This window comes from Orcinus orca, chromosome 13 (genome assembly GCF_937001465.1).
Source record: "Orcinus orca chromosome 13, mOrcOrc1.1, whole genome shotgun sequence".
Classification (NCBI taxonomy): domain Eukaryota; kingdom Metazoa; phylum Chordata; class Mammalia; order Artiodactyla; family Delphinidae; genus Orcinus; species Orcinus orca.
In genome coordinates, this window is record NC_064571.1 from 24799563 (window position 1) to 24814407 (window position 14845).

Here is a 14845-nt window from a genome sequence, read left to right on the forward strand (position 1 = left end):
AACAATAAAACTGAATAAATAAATGTAATAGAATTCATAGGTGAGTAATAAAACTTTTGAATTTTGAGATGCTGCTAACTGTGGTGTGTTTTTTGTTTTTGTTTTTTGATGGGGTTGGAATCAAAGTCTGCATGAGAAAGGAAGGACTGAAAGTTGGATGGGAGAATGAAGGAAAGGGATAAAAACAGAGGAAAGAGAAAGGAACTTGGCCCAGGGCTAGGAAGGCCAAAAGACATTTATGGATTTATGAAAGGAAGCAGGAGTGGGGATGAAATGGCAGAAGTAAAAAGCATGGTGAGTGGTCAGGGGTGAAAAAACAAAATTTGAGTAGAATTGAAGATGACAGAAGGTGAATCTAGGTTTACTAGGAGAAACAGAAAAAGTCTCTTGGGGAGGTTGGCCTTAAGTCTCACAATCACCAGATAGGTATTTAAGAAAACAGGAGGTTCAGGACACATCTCTGAAAGGTTTCAGTTGCCTTATCCAGGTGTGATTATAGTGGGGGATAGGGAAATCTACCAGAGAGGTGGCTAGGGCTCAGTTATCCTAGGGGCAGCTGACGACAGGGGCACAGCCAAGGAACTGCTGCATCAGGAGGCCCACGAGCAGGGCCTGGTATGTAAATCACCATGTACTCCACACCTAAGCACCAGGGCAGCTAATGCACTACTCAGTTAATCCTGGCAATGACAGGCAAGGCCAGTATTCCTGTGCCACTTCACTTAGAGAGGTGCAGCAAAGGGCTGAGGTCACGTCGCATGTGGAGGTACAAGGCCTCAATTGCAGGCCCAAATGCCTCCAAAGTCCTCAGTATCTGCAAGTGCCCGCAGGCGGCCAACCTGGCTTTCAGAGCACAGCATCCTGAGGTTACTGGTGGATGAGATCAAACTTCTGGACAGGCCTAAATATTATCTTGAGGGGCTTCCTCCATTGACCAGGGTGCATGCCACCTTCTGTAAACATCACCATCAACTGAAACGCACGAGAAAAATCCGACGGAAGCGTCCACTCTCACGGGTGAGAGCGGTGGGGGCACACACACTGGGCAGCCACTCCAACAGCCGCAGGACCCAGGCGCCCAGTGGTTCACGGGCTCCCTGGGAGGCCTCGTGGGGCAGGACGAGGGAGTGAGGATGGGAGAGAGCGGCAGGGGTGGGCGTCAAAAGGAATGCAGTGGGGAGAAGGGAGAGATGGAGACAGTGGATAGTGGATAGTGACCATGGGAAAACTGGCAATGTTCATTTTCAACATTAATTTTTTGAGATGTCATTCACATGCCATAACACTCACCGTCTGAAACTGCAAATTCAGCGTCATTTCGTACATTCACAAGCCTATGCAACCATCACCGTCATCTAACCCATCACGTTTTCATCACCCCACAAAGAAGCCCCCATAACCATCAGCAGGCCCTCTTCATCCCCTCCTCCTCCAGTCCCTGCAACCATTAATTTCCTTTCTGTCGCTATGGTTTTGCCTTTTCTGGACATTTCATGACATAATACAAATGGGACCACTGTGTGTGGCTTCTTTCACTTAGCGTAATGTTTTCAAGTTCGTCCATGTCGTAACATGTGTCAGTACTTCATTCCTTTTTATGACTGTATAATAATTCACAAATACACCACATTTTAAAAATCCATTCATCCATTCATGGGCATTTGGGTTTTTTACACTAATAATCTCCATTTATTGACAGTTTATTCTGTGCCAGGCAGCACCAGGCTAAGTTACTGATCTTATTTCACAGATAAAGAGGCTTGGAGAGTGTGAAGAGTTTGCCCAAGATTAAGAGCTAGCAACTGGGGGAACTGGGGTTTGAACTCAGGCGAACTTCAGAGGTAATAAATTCACATGACAGAACATTAGAAAAGGTCCACAAGGGCATTCAACGAAAAGTCACCCTTTTCCCCACGTGCCCCAGCCACACATTTCCCTCCTCAGAGACATCTGCTTTTGCCATGCTGTAGATCCTTCCAGAGAACTATTTATACCTCAACATGTATGTATCACAATTTATTGACTAATCTGTCCCAATGATTTGAAATGTCACTTTTATGGTATAATAGATTCTTATACATATTTATATTACTTTTCTCAGAGCTGTCCTGGCTCGTTTTTGCCTATCTTTTATGTTTTCCATTTCTCTAAAATCCTTTTTATCTTCAAAAAAATTTTTCCTTTTCCTGTTTGTTTCTCTTAAGGCATTATGTTCATTCACTCATATGATTTTATTTAAATGATTTACTTTTGGTGGTATCGGGTATTAGTTGCAGCACGTGGGCTCTTCGTTGCAGCGCTGGGGCTCTTCCTCGCGGCTCGTGGGCTCTCTAGTTGTGGCGCGTGGGCTCCACAGCACGTGGGCTCAGTAGTTGCGGCGTGCGGGCTTAGTTGGCCTGCGGCATGGGGGATCTCAGTTCCTCAGCCAGGGATCGAACCTGCATCCCCTGCATTGGAAGGCAGATTCTTAACCACTGGACAACCAAGGAAGTCCCCACTCTTGTATTATTTTAAATTTAGTCCTCATTTCTGAATTTTTTTTCCTTTTATTTTGAATTCTGTCCTGAGTTCTATCATCTTACCTAATATTCTGGTTTATGCTGTTCGTTCACCTTTTTTTTTTTAATTATGGTAAAATATACATAAAACAAAATTTAGTACTTCAACCATTTTCAAGTATACAATTAAGTGACATTAAATACACTCACAATGCTGTGCGACCATCACCACTATTCAAATTCAAAATAATTATGTCTAAAGATTGAGCAGGACCTCAGAAAGATGGAGGCAGCAGCATAGTTTCTGAATCTCTCCAAACCCTTTCATGGAAGAAGATCAACTAAAACCAAACACCCATAGGTGGCATTTATCAGCATTTACCTTTTCCAGAACTTTTTCACCATCCCAAACAGAGACTCTAGAGCCATTAAACAATAACTTCCCATTCCCTCCTTGATCCATGTTCTTTCATCTTTTCCACTGTTTTTCCTAGCATCTTTTAGCCCACTTTGAAATAATAGGTTACAGTTTTGATCTGTTTTGTGGACCTGTCTTTTCCAACTTGATTTTATTGTCTGAAGAGATGCTATTCTGCTCCTTATTCTCTTTTTTCTTACACTACCTCTGTATGGGATATGATCCCAATCCTTTTCTTTTATTGATTTTTGGATGAAAAAAGTTTTAAAGCACTTTGAAAAGGAGGTGCGAGGCCATGTGGAAACGTGTTCCTCATGGCTGTTTCATCAATGCTTCATTTATACTGTTTTGAAATAACTCTTTTCCAGGAGGCATCAACCAGTGGGCTTTATCATTGGACAGAGTGCAGAGAAAGGACCCCACGAAAGCTGATCACCTTAGCAAAAATGATTTAGTTATGATTTCACCCAAGATTGGTCACAACCAGCCTGGGAAACTCAATGAACCAGAGACAAGGTATAATGCCATCTTTCCTTCTCTCTGCCTCAGCTCTCAAGGATTGGTCACCTACATGTTATTCGTAATTATTAGTTGGTTTCTGTTCATAATTACTATCAGAAGACACAGCACTTATGATTCTAATTACATTGCCCGGCTACGCACCATTCTTCTTCATTTTGGCTTCCTGTTCACCAGCAGGAACCTGATTTATTTTTGTTCTCCCTTCACCACAGCCCAGTAATTTTTGTGAATGACTCTCAGTCTCGCCAGAATCTGTATCTCTCACTCTGCCCCAACATCCCACCCCATCATTCACTCCCTGAAGTGTACTCTAGAAATTTAGGTATACTGGATATTTTAACACTGTTCACCATCTCTTATGAAACCAGAAGAAGAGCAGCTCTCTTATGGAATGACGGAGAACTTGCAAGGATAAAACACCAGTCTGCAGGAGAAAGGGAAGAAGAGAATGATGGAAATAGTTTCCGGAAAACTATTTTTACATTATGTTTTGTTTGTTCCTGGTAAATAAATTGAAATCTTCTAAACATTAAAAAAAATCTAAACCACTAAATTCAATAATACAGGAATATAACTTTTAAAACATTTTTCTTTGGCTGCGCAGCATGTGGGATCTTAGCTCCCCAACTAGGGATTGAACCCACACCTGCTGCACTGGAAGCGCAGAGTCTTAACCACTGGACCACGAGGGAAGTCCCAGGAATATAACTTTTAGAGGAGAAGTTATAAACCCCTTGGCTATATGAACCGGAGATTTTTAGTAAGAAGTCATATATTTTAAATGACTTGGAGCTTTAAAGAAAGGAAGGAAGGAAGGAAGAAAAAGGGACTTCCTTGGTGGTGCAGTAGATATAATATCAAAAATAAAGTAATTAATTAAATAACTTTAAAAAAGAAAAAAAATGCTGAAATCCACTGACTAATTATTCAGGCTGTTATATCTCGCTATTTCCAGATACATCCCTTTCAAAACTTTTGGTAAAACGTTATCTTATGTCAGAACAAATGAATTACAAACTTTTCTCTTTGTCCAAAATTTGAGAAATTCCCCTACATTTCTACCTTCAAATTTTATAAAAAGGGAAAAGTAGTGACAACCCTTCTACTTACATCCAATTGCATCATCTGGCCACATGCCTTCTACATCAATCAAATATCTACAAAACAACAAAATTCGAGTCATTTGTAAATAAAAAGAAAAGAAAATCAAGGTTTCGCAAAAAAGGTCCAATTTCCCTTTACAAATATAGATATAAAAATCCTAAGAAAATATCAGCACATCTAATCAATAATTATTAAAGAATGATATACACCAGGACCACAAAAAGGCGTTATTCCAAGGATGCAAGGATAACGCAACTTTAGAAAATTTATTAATATAATTATTTACATTGATACAACAACTTAATTAATAAATGAAAGAGAATAAAATACAGGACCAAACTGGCAGATGTTAAAAAGTTATCTGATAACGTGCAACAGTCAGTTTGGGTGAAAATGCTCTGTACGCTAAAAACAGGAGACTTAATATGACAGAGTATTCATCAAGAACCAACAAATAACTAAAGACAAATCAGAACAAATATTATCATCATATCTAAAAAACCCTATCTAACCAACCATAGGAGCCAGAGACTTAGGAATCACCATCACTGACAGCTATTTCTCCCTCACCCTCATCCTCAGCCCACCACCAGTGCTAACAATGATACTGCCTACATACCTCTAGAATCTGTCCACATCTTTCCACCAAAATGACCACCATACCCTGGTCCAAGCCATCATTATGTCCAATTTCTACAAAAGTCTCCTAACTTGTTTCCTCGCTTCCACTCTTTCTCCCTGCAGTCTATTCTCCACTTGGTAGCAAAATGATAGGTTGAAAATGCAATTGGGTAATATCCATGCACTCACCTTCAACAACAAAGTTCAATGGTTTTCTATTAAAGTCTGAAACCTTAAACATAAGCCTGCACGATCGAGCTCCTACCCATACTTGTAGCTCCATTATAATCACATGCTCCCCCAACAGCCCCACCTTCCTGGCCAGTTCCTCCAACACACCATATGCTTTCCTCTTATAGGGTCTTTTGATATTCCTTATGCTCAGAAATCTCTCTACAGTGTCCCTATCTGCTTAATACCTACTCATCCTTCAGATATCAGCTGAAACATCCCTAAATAAACCTTCTCTAGTCTCCATGATGAGATCAAATCCTCCCTAAAATATGCTCTCATGGTACCATGTTCCTCTCCTTGGCACTTGTCAGAGATGTAATTCTACATGCAGTGTATGATTCTTGAATATCTATTCCCTCTCTGGACTGTTAGAATTCACAAAGGGCAGGTCAAGTCTTTTCACTCACAAAATTTCACAAGTCTTTTTGTTAGCCCCCAGCACAGTGCTTAAACATAACACATGCTCAATAAATATTTCCTGCATGAACAACCATAAATTGGTACAGTGTAGCAACAACCACAGAAAGCATAAGGGCACCAACTCTTTGATGCAGAAGTCCCATTCTGAGTGAAGTTAACTGAGACAAAGCATATATATTCAAAGGTGTTCACACAGCAATGTTCATTACTTCGACATTTTATAGTATTAAAAACTTCGGACTTTTATATGTTCATCAGTGAGCAAAGGAACAATGCAGCCTTAAAAAAAATAAACAAATGGGACCTAATGAAACTTAAAAGCTTTTGCACAGCAAAGGAAAGTATAAACAGGACAAAAAGACAACCCTCAGGATGGGAGAAAATATTTGCAAACAAATCAACAGACAATGGATTAATCTCCAAAATATATAAATAGGTCATGCAGCTCATTACTAAAAAAACAAACAACCCAATCAAAAAATGGGCAGAAGACCTAAACAGACATTTCTCCAAAGAACACATAAGATGGCCAAGAGGCACATGAAAAGCTGCTCAACATCACTAATCATCACTCAACATCCTGCTGCACTTGATTCTTTTACCATAATTAACCCACTTATAGTCACTACATGTTTATCTTCCTAGATAACTGTAAGTTGCTGCTGAACAAAGACTTCTACTCACCTCTGTATCCCCGTGCCCTAACAACAAACCTATAAGGCTCTCGGTGTTTACTGAAACAATTTATTTTCTGAGTCTCTACCAATTCTAGGGAGTGGATAGTATAGTCTCCTCCTCATTATCAGTGAGCCTGACATCTGTGGGAGGGGCTTATAGCAGAGGAAGTCACCAATGGATCATAACTAAGGTCCTGAGACTGCAATGGTAGAGAGCATGGTGAAGTTAGTCCACTACATGCAGAAGACCCACAGAGGAGTCAGCATATGCACTGGACTACACTTGGTATAACATGTGAACAATCAAGGTTTACAAACGTGTTCTCATGCACTAGTAAGGATCTTCTAGCCCACACGGAACAGACAGAACACACACAAAGGAGCCTGGAGGAAGTGAGTAGGCCAGCACAGGTAACATTTCTGTGACTACAGTTTACACAAATCAGATCATTTGCCTCCTTTCTAGACACCCTGGTTATCACAGGCAAGGCCAAGCCTCTCAAGTTTTAAACCTAAAGTACAGGGAAGATTTGTGAATAGGGCTGCAGATATTTAAGAGCTAGTACCTGCATTAAGCAACCAGGTTATAGAATGAAAAGTCATCTTGAAATTCCAGTCTCTCCCTCTCTCTCTCACCTCCTATCCCCTATCTTCAAATTTTTAGAAAAGAGATAAGCTAGTGCAGTTCATATTTCTCACAAAAATCACTTTCCAAACTAAACTAAATTGTTAGTGACGATAAATAGGAAAAGCACCGTACTCTATTAGCACCATCTGACATTTCCACCTTAATGTTACCAAACACAACAGGCCTAATGTCAGAACTATTAAAAATGTTCAAAATCCCCAACCCCACTCACAATGCATACCAAAGTTCAGGTAAAGGAAAAAAACCAAAAACAACTCACCATTATCTTTATTTTCTTTCAGAAACCCATTTAAATTCCCACTGGAATTTAACACTAGTGTCGTCATCTGGCACCTGATGCCCAATTGTACAAATTTTTAAATAAGGAATAGTTTCTGGTAAGTCCTATAAGGCAAAACCATGAAAATATGTATTATTTCCTTTGTAGGGAAAGACTAAAAAATTAGAGAAGGCAGAATACAAACAAAGAGAGTACATTATACTTAGTATGTCAGTCATTCTGATAAGAGCCATTTTTTCCAAAGCTGCTTTAACCAGTAATTATCACTTGATTTTCATTAAAACTGCAGAATGGACAGTTACTAGGCATGCAAAAGGAAAAGCAAATCTATGTGAACGAATGGACATGTAACTCAAAATGATATAAACAGTTCTACCTACATTTATGTTCTATCTTACATTTCAAGGGCCATAAAGAGGCTGTGATTTAAGGAGAGTAGTAGAATAGAGTCAGAAGAACTTGGATTCGAATTAGGAAATAGAGCAAATTTCAGGCATTGTTGAGAACTGGTATTCTTGGGGTGGGAGAAAGTAGACTATCAATAGAAGACAGAAAAGGATAAGTGAAAATTCTCTAGTTCTGAATTTAAATGGAAAGTAACAGTATGAACCTATGACATATTTTTAAAATATTAAAAAAAAACATAAATATTTCCTAGCTCTGACCACTGAAAAAGTCTAGAAACAACTGATGTCATGTTAAAAGTACTCAGGGAAAAAAAAAAAAAAAAAAAAAAAAAAAAAGTACTCAGGAGTCACTGAGAAGCTCCAACTGGCCAAAGATAGGGCTTCAGTTAGAATAATAACTGTAACGCAGTCCACGGTGATATGAATAAATAAATTTTACGAAATTGGTCACCACTGAAGGATATTTGTGAATCAACTCATTAGTTTGAAAACTCTTAAATAAAAGAAGAGAATCATGCCTCTATAACTGGGCAACCAAATAGTTGATGAGGGGAATCTTCTCCTCATACAAATATACCCAGCTAATAAGTGAAAAAAAGAACAACAGAATTCACCATTCTTTGAAGCCTCAACTGAATTAATGGATGAAGGTATGAATCATCAATGACTGCTAATACCACAGAAAGACACAATTATATATGTCTCCATGGAAGAACACATCATCACCTATGAAACTGTCTTGCCAAAACAAAACATGCAAGCTTCATTCTGATCAACTACCAATTTACAGGAAATAAAAGGACTGAAGAATATGTTAACAACACATGGACTGTAATCATCAAAATCTAGATGGAACAAATTACCTGTTTTCTTTAAAAAAAAAATTCAAGGAGGAAAAAAAAAGTTAGAGAGACATGGAGGGAGAACCTAGAGATTAAATAAGACTTCAGAGACCTAACAATCCACGGCAAAGTGTGGACCTTATTTGCATCTAATTCAAAATTCTTAAAAACAATTTTTTATGACATTTAGGAGACAACTGCAAATTTGAGCACTCACTGGGTGTTTACTATTAAAAAATGATATTAAGGAATAAAAGTCCTATATTTTAAATATACATACCAAAAATGTATACCTGGGGCTTCCCTGGTGGCACAGTGGTTGAGAATCTGCCTGCCAATGCAGGGAACACAGGTTCGAGCCCTGGTCTGGGAAGATCCCACATGCCGCGGAGCAACTAGGGCCGTGAGCCACAACTACTGAGCCTGCACTCTAGAGCCTGTGCTCCACAACACGAAAGGCCGCGATAGTGAGAGGCCCATGCACTGAGATGAAGAGCGTCCCCCGCTTGCCGCCAGTAGAGAAAGCCCTCGCACAGAAACGAAGACACAACACAGCCAAAAGAAAAGTAATTAATTAATTAATTTTAAAAAATGTATAGGTGTAATTACATGTTGTCTCGGAGCTGCTTCAATATAATATGGAATGGGGTGAAACAGGTGGGGGTATAGATAAAACATGACAGCCATCAGTTGGTAAATATTAAAGCTGGATGAGTTCGTGGGTATACAAGGAACACTCACAGTATTTTGTATACTTTTGTATATGCTGAAGATTGTGATAATTGTTTATAAACAAGACGACACTGTAGAAAACAGTTTGGCACTTTCTCAAAGGTTAAGCGTAGAGCTACTGTATGATCCAACAACTCTGCTACTACCTACGCTGCACATCTAACAGAACTGAAAGCAGGGATTTGAACAAATATCTGTACACCAATGATCATAGCAGCATAATTCACAATACCTACAAGGTGGAAAACAACCAAGTGTCAATCAACCGTTGAATAACAAACTATGGTCTATATACACACAATGGGATTTATTAAGCCAAAAAAGGAATGGCATTTTGTTACATGCTATAACATGGATGAACCTTGAAAACACTAGGTTTAGTGAAATAAGCCAGACATAGAAGGATAAATATTGTAGATTCCACTTACACGAGGTACCTAGAATAGGCAAATTCATAGAGACAGAAAATAGAATAGAGGTGTCTAAGGGCCGGTGGGAGGGATAATGGGGTTGTTACTGTTTGATGCTTACAGAGTTTTTGTTGAGGATGATGAAAAAGTTTTGGTTATAGACAGCGGTGATGGTTACACAACACTGTGACTGTACTTAATGTCACTGAACTGCATATTTATAAATGGTGAAAATAAATATGATTTATCTATATTTTACCACAGTAAAAAAACAGGAATAACTGAGTTGAAATTTCAATTCTTCCTTGTCCGAGAGTCAGTTTCATCGTCCATAAAATTAGTAATTGTAGTTGTCTATCCTCTGAGCTTAGTGCAGAGTAAGCACTCAGTAGGAGGTATCAGTAGTACTTCCACTTCAACAGCAAAGGATTGTTGTGAAGATTAACAAAGTCAATGGATATGAAAGAACTTTCTAAATGGCAAACTGCTATACAAATCTTAACAAACATTAGGTGTTACTGTCTCTCAAGGCCATGGAACAGGTCAGAAGAAGGATAATTATTTTGCACTGGTATGTCCTACACGGGCCAAGAGAATGCATGTGTTTCTGTATTATATCAGAAGATATTAGGAAAAGAAAGCATAAAACTTAGAGAACAAGTGTCTTTTACCCTGATGCTTAAACATGCTCAGGCAACTGCTTAAAATAAGTGCTAAAGACATAATGGACATACCTTTCTTTCCTTTTAGGCTACTACTATTCTACCTAAAAGTTTATTTCAATTTCAAAATATAGAACATGGAAGCTTATAGAATTTCTTAAGCATATCTAGAGCCTACTGCCAAATACTATAGTTCAATTCATATCTTTAATCTCATTTTGAAACAGCAATTACAAATGTGTATTTATGGAAACCACTAGCTTCCCTTTTTGAACCCACGAGAGAAGGCCAGGATTCACCTTAGCATAAGATGATAACTACTGAATTACTCTCAATTATTACAGTATCAGAAAGAAGGTCATTTTCAATTACGGGTTCCATTTACCTCTGGCTTATAATAGCCGCGAGTATATGTTAAGTCAATAATCAGCCCAAGTTCTTCATTTTGTTCCTGGAGTTTGTTAAGAACGATCCAAGGGGGAAAATCATTCTTCTGGAGCAAGATTCTTTTCAAAACTGTGTCAGAAAGAATAAAATAAGAAAGCACATGTGTTTAAAATCCTTTATTATCTTATCCATTTATTCAAACCCTGTGATGCTAACATATGAGATTCAAAGTAAAGTTTCCTCCTCTGGAGTTTACAAGCGATATTATGATCCTTTCTTCCAGAGAGATTAGACGGAAGAAAATAAGTTCACTTCTATACATTTATTTCTAGGTTTGTTTATTTCATTTTGGTCTCCTAACCAGACTGTAAACCTCCAGAAGGCAGGGACCACATCAATTTTGCCTACCACTGTATTGCCAGCTCCAAGCAGAGTGCCTGAAAAGAGACACAAAAATAAATACTTCTTGAATATCTACATATATAAAGGATGGCTTTCACTGATAAATATTCTTTTAAGTATTTGGCTTATACATGTACCCTGTTCCATTGATCTCTTTGGTTATTCAAGTGTCAGCAACACACAGTGTTTGTTAAATTAGTAGACTAGTTTTAGAGCAGTTTGAACTTCACAGCAAAACTGAGCAAAGAGTACACAGTTCCCACTTATACCTGCTCTCCTTCATCCCACACAGCCTTCCCTGTTATCTACATGCCATACCAGTGTGCTTCATTTGTGAGAATTCATGAACCAACGCTGACACATCATTATCATTCAAAGTCCATAGTTTATTGCATTCATGGTACAAGTAACTGACTATTTCTTATTTCTAGTATGGTCATCCCCAAACATCTACATACTGAGATACATATTACTTTCTTATAAATTACTTTATTCTTTATTTATAATTAGGGCATTCCATTGGTTTCTTTTTTTTTAATTAAGATCAAAAGTAGGTTGTATTCATCTATGAATTCCATTTCTGGATAGTAAAGGAGGTATTAAAAAGTATTTGCTACAAAAAGGGAAAATGGAGTATGACAGGGTTGAGAGCCAGGTCTATATCATGAATTCAGATTTCTGGAAGAATACGGTATTAACTTTTGCTTACCTTTTTTAAAGGAACTTTGAAAGCAAGGAAACGAGTCCCAGGCATCCGCTGTTCAACTGGGAGATAGTCCTTCCACCTGTTAATATATTTTTTGTTAGGCAAATTTTATGTTAGGCTGTCTCCCTGCATAGGATGGATGTGCCTTGAAAATGGAAATCATATCCCTGTAGGGTAGGTCCCTCTTCTTTCTGCTTTGCATTTTGCTGCTCCACTTATTCAACCCCACCTAGTAATAACTTATACTTCCCTTGTTCCTGTTGTCCCATCTTGAAAGCAGATAAAAGGCAACAAAACAATGCAAAGGTCTCAACAAATAAGGGATATCTAAAACCAGAGATGACCAGAACTTCTGCATCCCTGATAAAACCTAGCCCGGTGCTGACTACTAAGGTATCATTAATACATGCGTGTTGACTGTAATAGTTTAAACTCAATTCTTCCACTTCACAGTTTATTTTCAGTCCTCATACAAAACCTGATAATAAAATTCCTTAATGCTAGGAATCACAGTGAAAAATAATATCTGAACTGACTTCTGTAAGATGAGTTAGAACTAAGGTTAATTCAGTGAATCTGAAGCATAAAAAGTGAGGGCAAAAGTGGCACAAGGTGGGGCCATAGAAGCAGAGAGGATTCTTGACCACGCACAGTCTTAAAGGCCAACGGTTTGTTTTCTCTTCTCAAAACAATGTTTCTGAGCGATGTTTATGAGCAATGTTCCAACTTGCTTTTACGGTTTCTTGTGTGAAGAATGGATTGGAAGGAAACAAGATATATGGACACTACTTAGGACCTAATTGCAACAGACAGGCAAGTTCAGTATTAGGATGTTGAGGAAGAGTTGACAGATTCAGAAGAAATTCAGATAAACTGAAGCGGGCTTAATGAGGTATGAGATGGAGGAAAGGAAGGTCTTAGGGAATTAAAGCATTTACCGCACACATGAGCAAAGTCTCAAAATTAATCATTTGAACGTACAGAGGTAGATCTCTCAAATGACACCGGTTAGGAAGCAACAGTACGCCCTTTATAATTCCGAGGGGCAACACAAATCAACTATTTCAGTGGAATATTCGACAGTACCCGTGCGTTTTTTTCACTCAAACTTAGTTCCAGTTCCTCTTACTCACATTTTCTGTGCCAAAACAACACAGCTTGAGGAACTGAAGGGGATTCCATTTTGGTAATTAAGGAGTGTCCCCAACACTGACAGACAGTCCCATCTTAAAAAACAGTCCCTCTGCATTTTACCCGAGGAGCAATGGCCAGAGCCTCCCATTTAAAACGATGGGGGGAAATCAGAACACCACACACTGCCCCTTTCAGCTACTGTGAACTGAGCCGCGAGGCGACCAATACCCCCTAGCACAGTGCGGACGGGGCAGCGCGTGGGGGCAACAGTCACAGGAAACAGCACAAGAGACGAAGCCCAGGCCCAGGGGCTCTGAGCTCCAACGGCAACGCCCAGGGGCCAAGGCGTATTACCTTTCCGAGATGTGCTTTCTGCCCTTCCTCCTGGCCGACGAACGTCCGGAAAAGCCGCGACGCTGACTCCAGCGCCCTCGGGCATGATGCCACTGTCTCACGTGACCCCCCCAAGATACCGCCCACCCAACGCCAAGAGTGCCAAAGTCGCCAACCCGGCGACCCCGGTGCCAGCACAAGCCCATGAACCACAGGCGGCTAGGCGTTACCCCACGCAGGTCGCGGACCTCCTACTACTGCGCATGCGCCACCGCCCGTCGAGATGACGTCATCACGTCGGCCTACTGAGACGCTTCATTAGTAAAGAGGATTTGATGCCTGCAATTTCCCTCCTTAGCAGGAGGCTGGTAGCAGAGGTCCATTAGCTCGTGTGTGTACCCTTCAGAATTCCAATCATACGGGACATGGAAAGTTGTCCCACTCTCCCAGTTTCTTGTGTGGTTCTTTCAGATATTTCCCAAGTGCTTACATTCACACTTGTATCTTGTATGTAAGTATTTGTACGTAACAGGTATCCTGTAGTTTATAGAAGAGCAGCACACTATACACATACTATATACATAGTCTACAATGTGTCTTGGATAGTGACGCTGTTATCTTTCTAAAATATAAACTTGGCTGGATTGCTCTGTTGCTTGAACATCTTCACTTAGCACAGAATACAGCCCAGGTTGTTAGCATAGCATTGAGAACTCTTTATAAACAAATATCAGTCTGTCTCTCCAACTGAATTATAAGTTCAAACTATGACTTACAAGGACCTACATCATCCACCTCCCTCCTTTCCCCTGCCAGCCTCCCTGATTCCATTCTCTACTGCCCTGCCCTCACTGAATTTCCCCTGTCCAGCCACACTGGCCTCCTTACTATTCCTCAAACATGCCAAGCATAGTCGTGCCTCAGGGACTTTTCTTACGAGTCCCATGGTGAGTTTGAGAAAAACTGAAAGAATTCGAGTATCAGGTTCTAGTAAATTGTTAAATGTATCTTGCTTAAGTTTTTGTTCATTAATTTATATCCAACTACATAAAGCAAATTTGAGGGAAAACATATTAATAAATAAATAAGAATGAGGTCTCCAAATATTTTCATAGGAAGATGTCCACCATATATTAAATTATAAACCAGAATGTCTAAATACTATACCATTAAATCACATGTACAGTCAGTTCTGCATATCCAACGGTTCCATATCCTGCAGATATGGAAGGCCGAATATACTACACCATTTTACATATGGGACTTGAGCATCCGAGGATTTTGGTATCCATGGGGAGTCCTAAAACCAATCCCCTGCAGATACCAAGGGACCATTGTATATGCTTATATCTGCATTTTTTACGTCTGAAAAAATATGTGCTAAATTATTACTGGTGGTAACCTCTG

The 14845-nt window shown here is 39.5% G+C and overlaps 1 long non-coding RNA gene across 1 annotated transcript; it reads right to left on the reverse strand.

The window, feature by feature from the left end:
* Positions 1-1525: 1525 nt before the first annotated feature.
* Positions 1526-13627, reverse strand: LOC117195571 (uncharacterized). Its single transcript, XR_007471018.1, has 7 exons — positions 13460-13627; positions 11975-12050; positions 10862-10992; positions 7403-7527; positions 4549-4595; positions 3789-3862; positions 1526-2447 (listed from the first exon to the last, which is right to left on the reverse strand). It is a non-coding gene; the product is annotated as an uncharacterized LOC117195571 (long non-coding RNA).
* Between the last annotated feature and the right edge of the window lie 1218 nt (positions 13628-14845).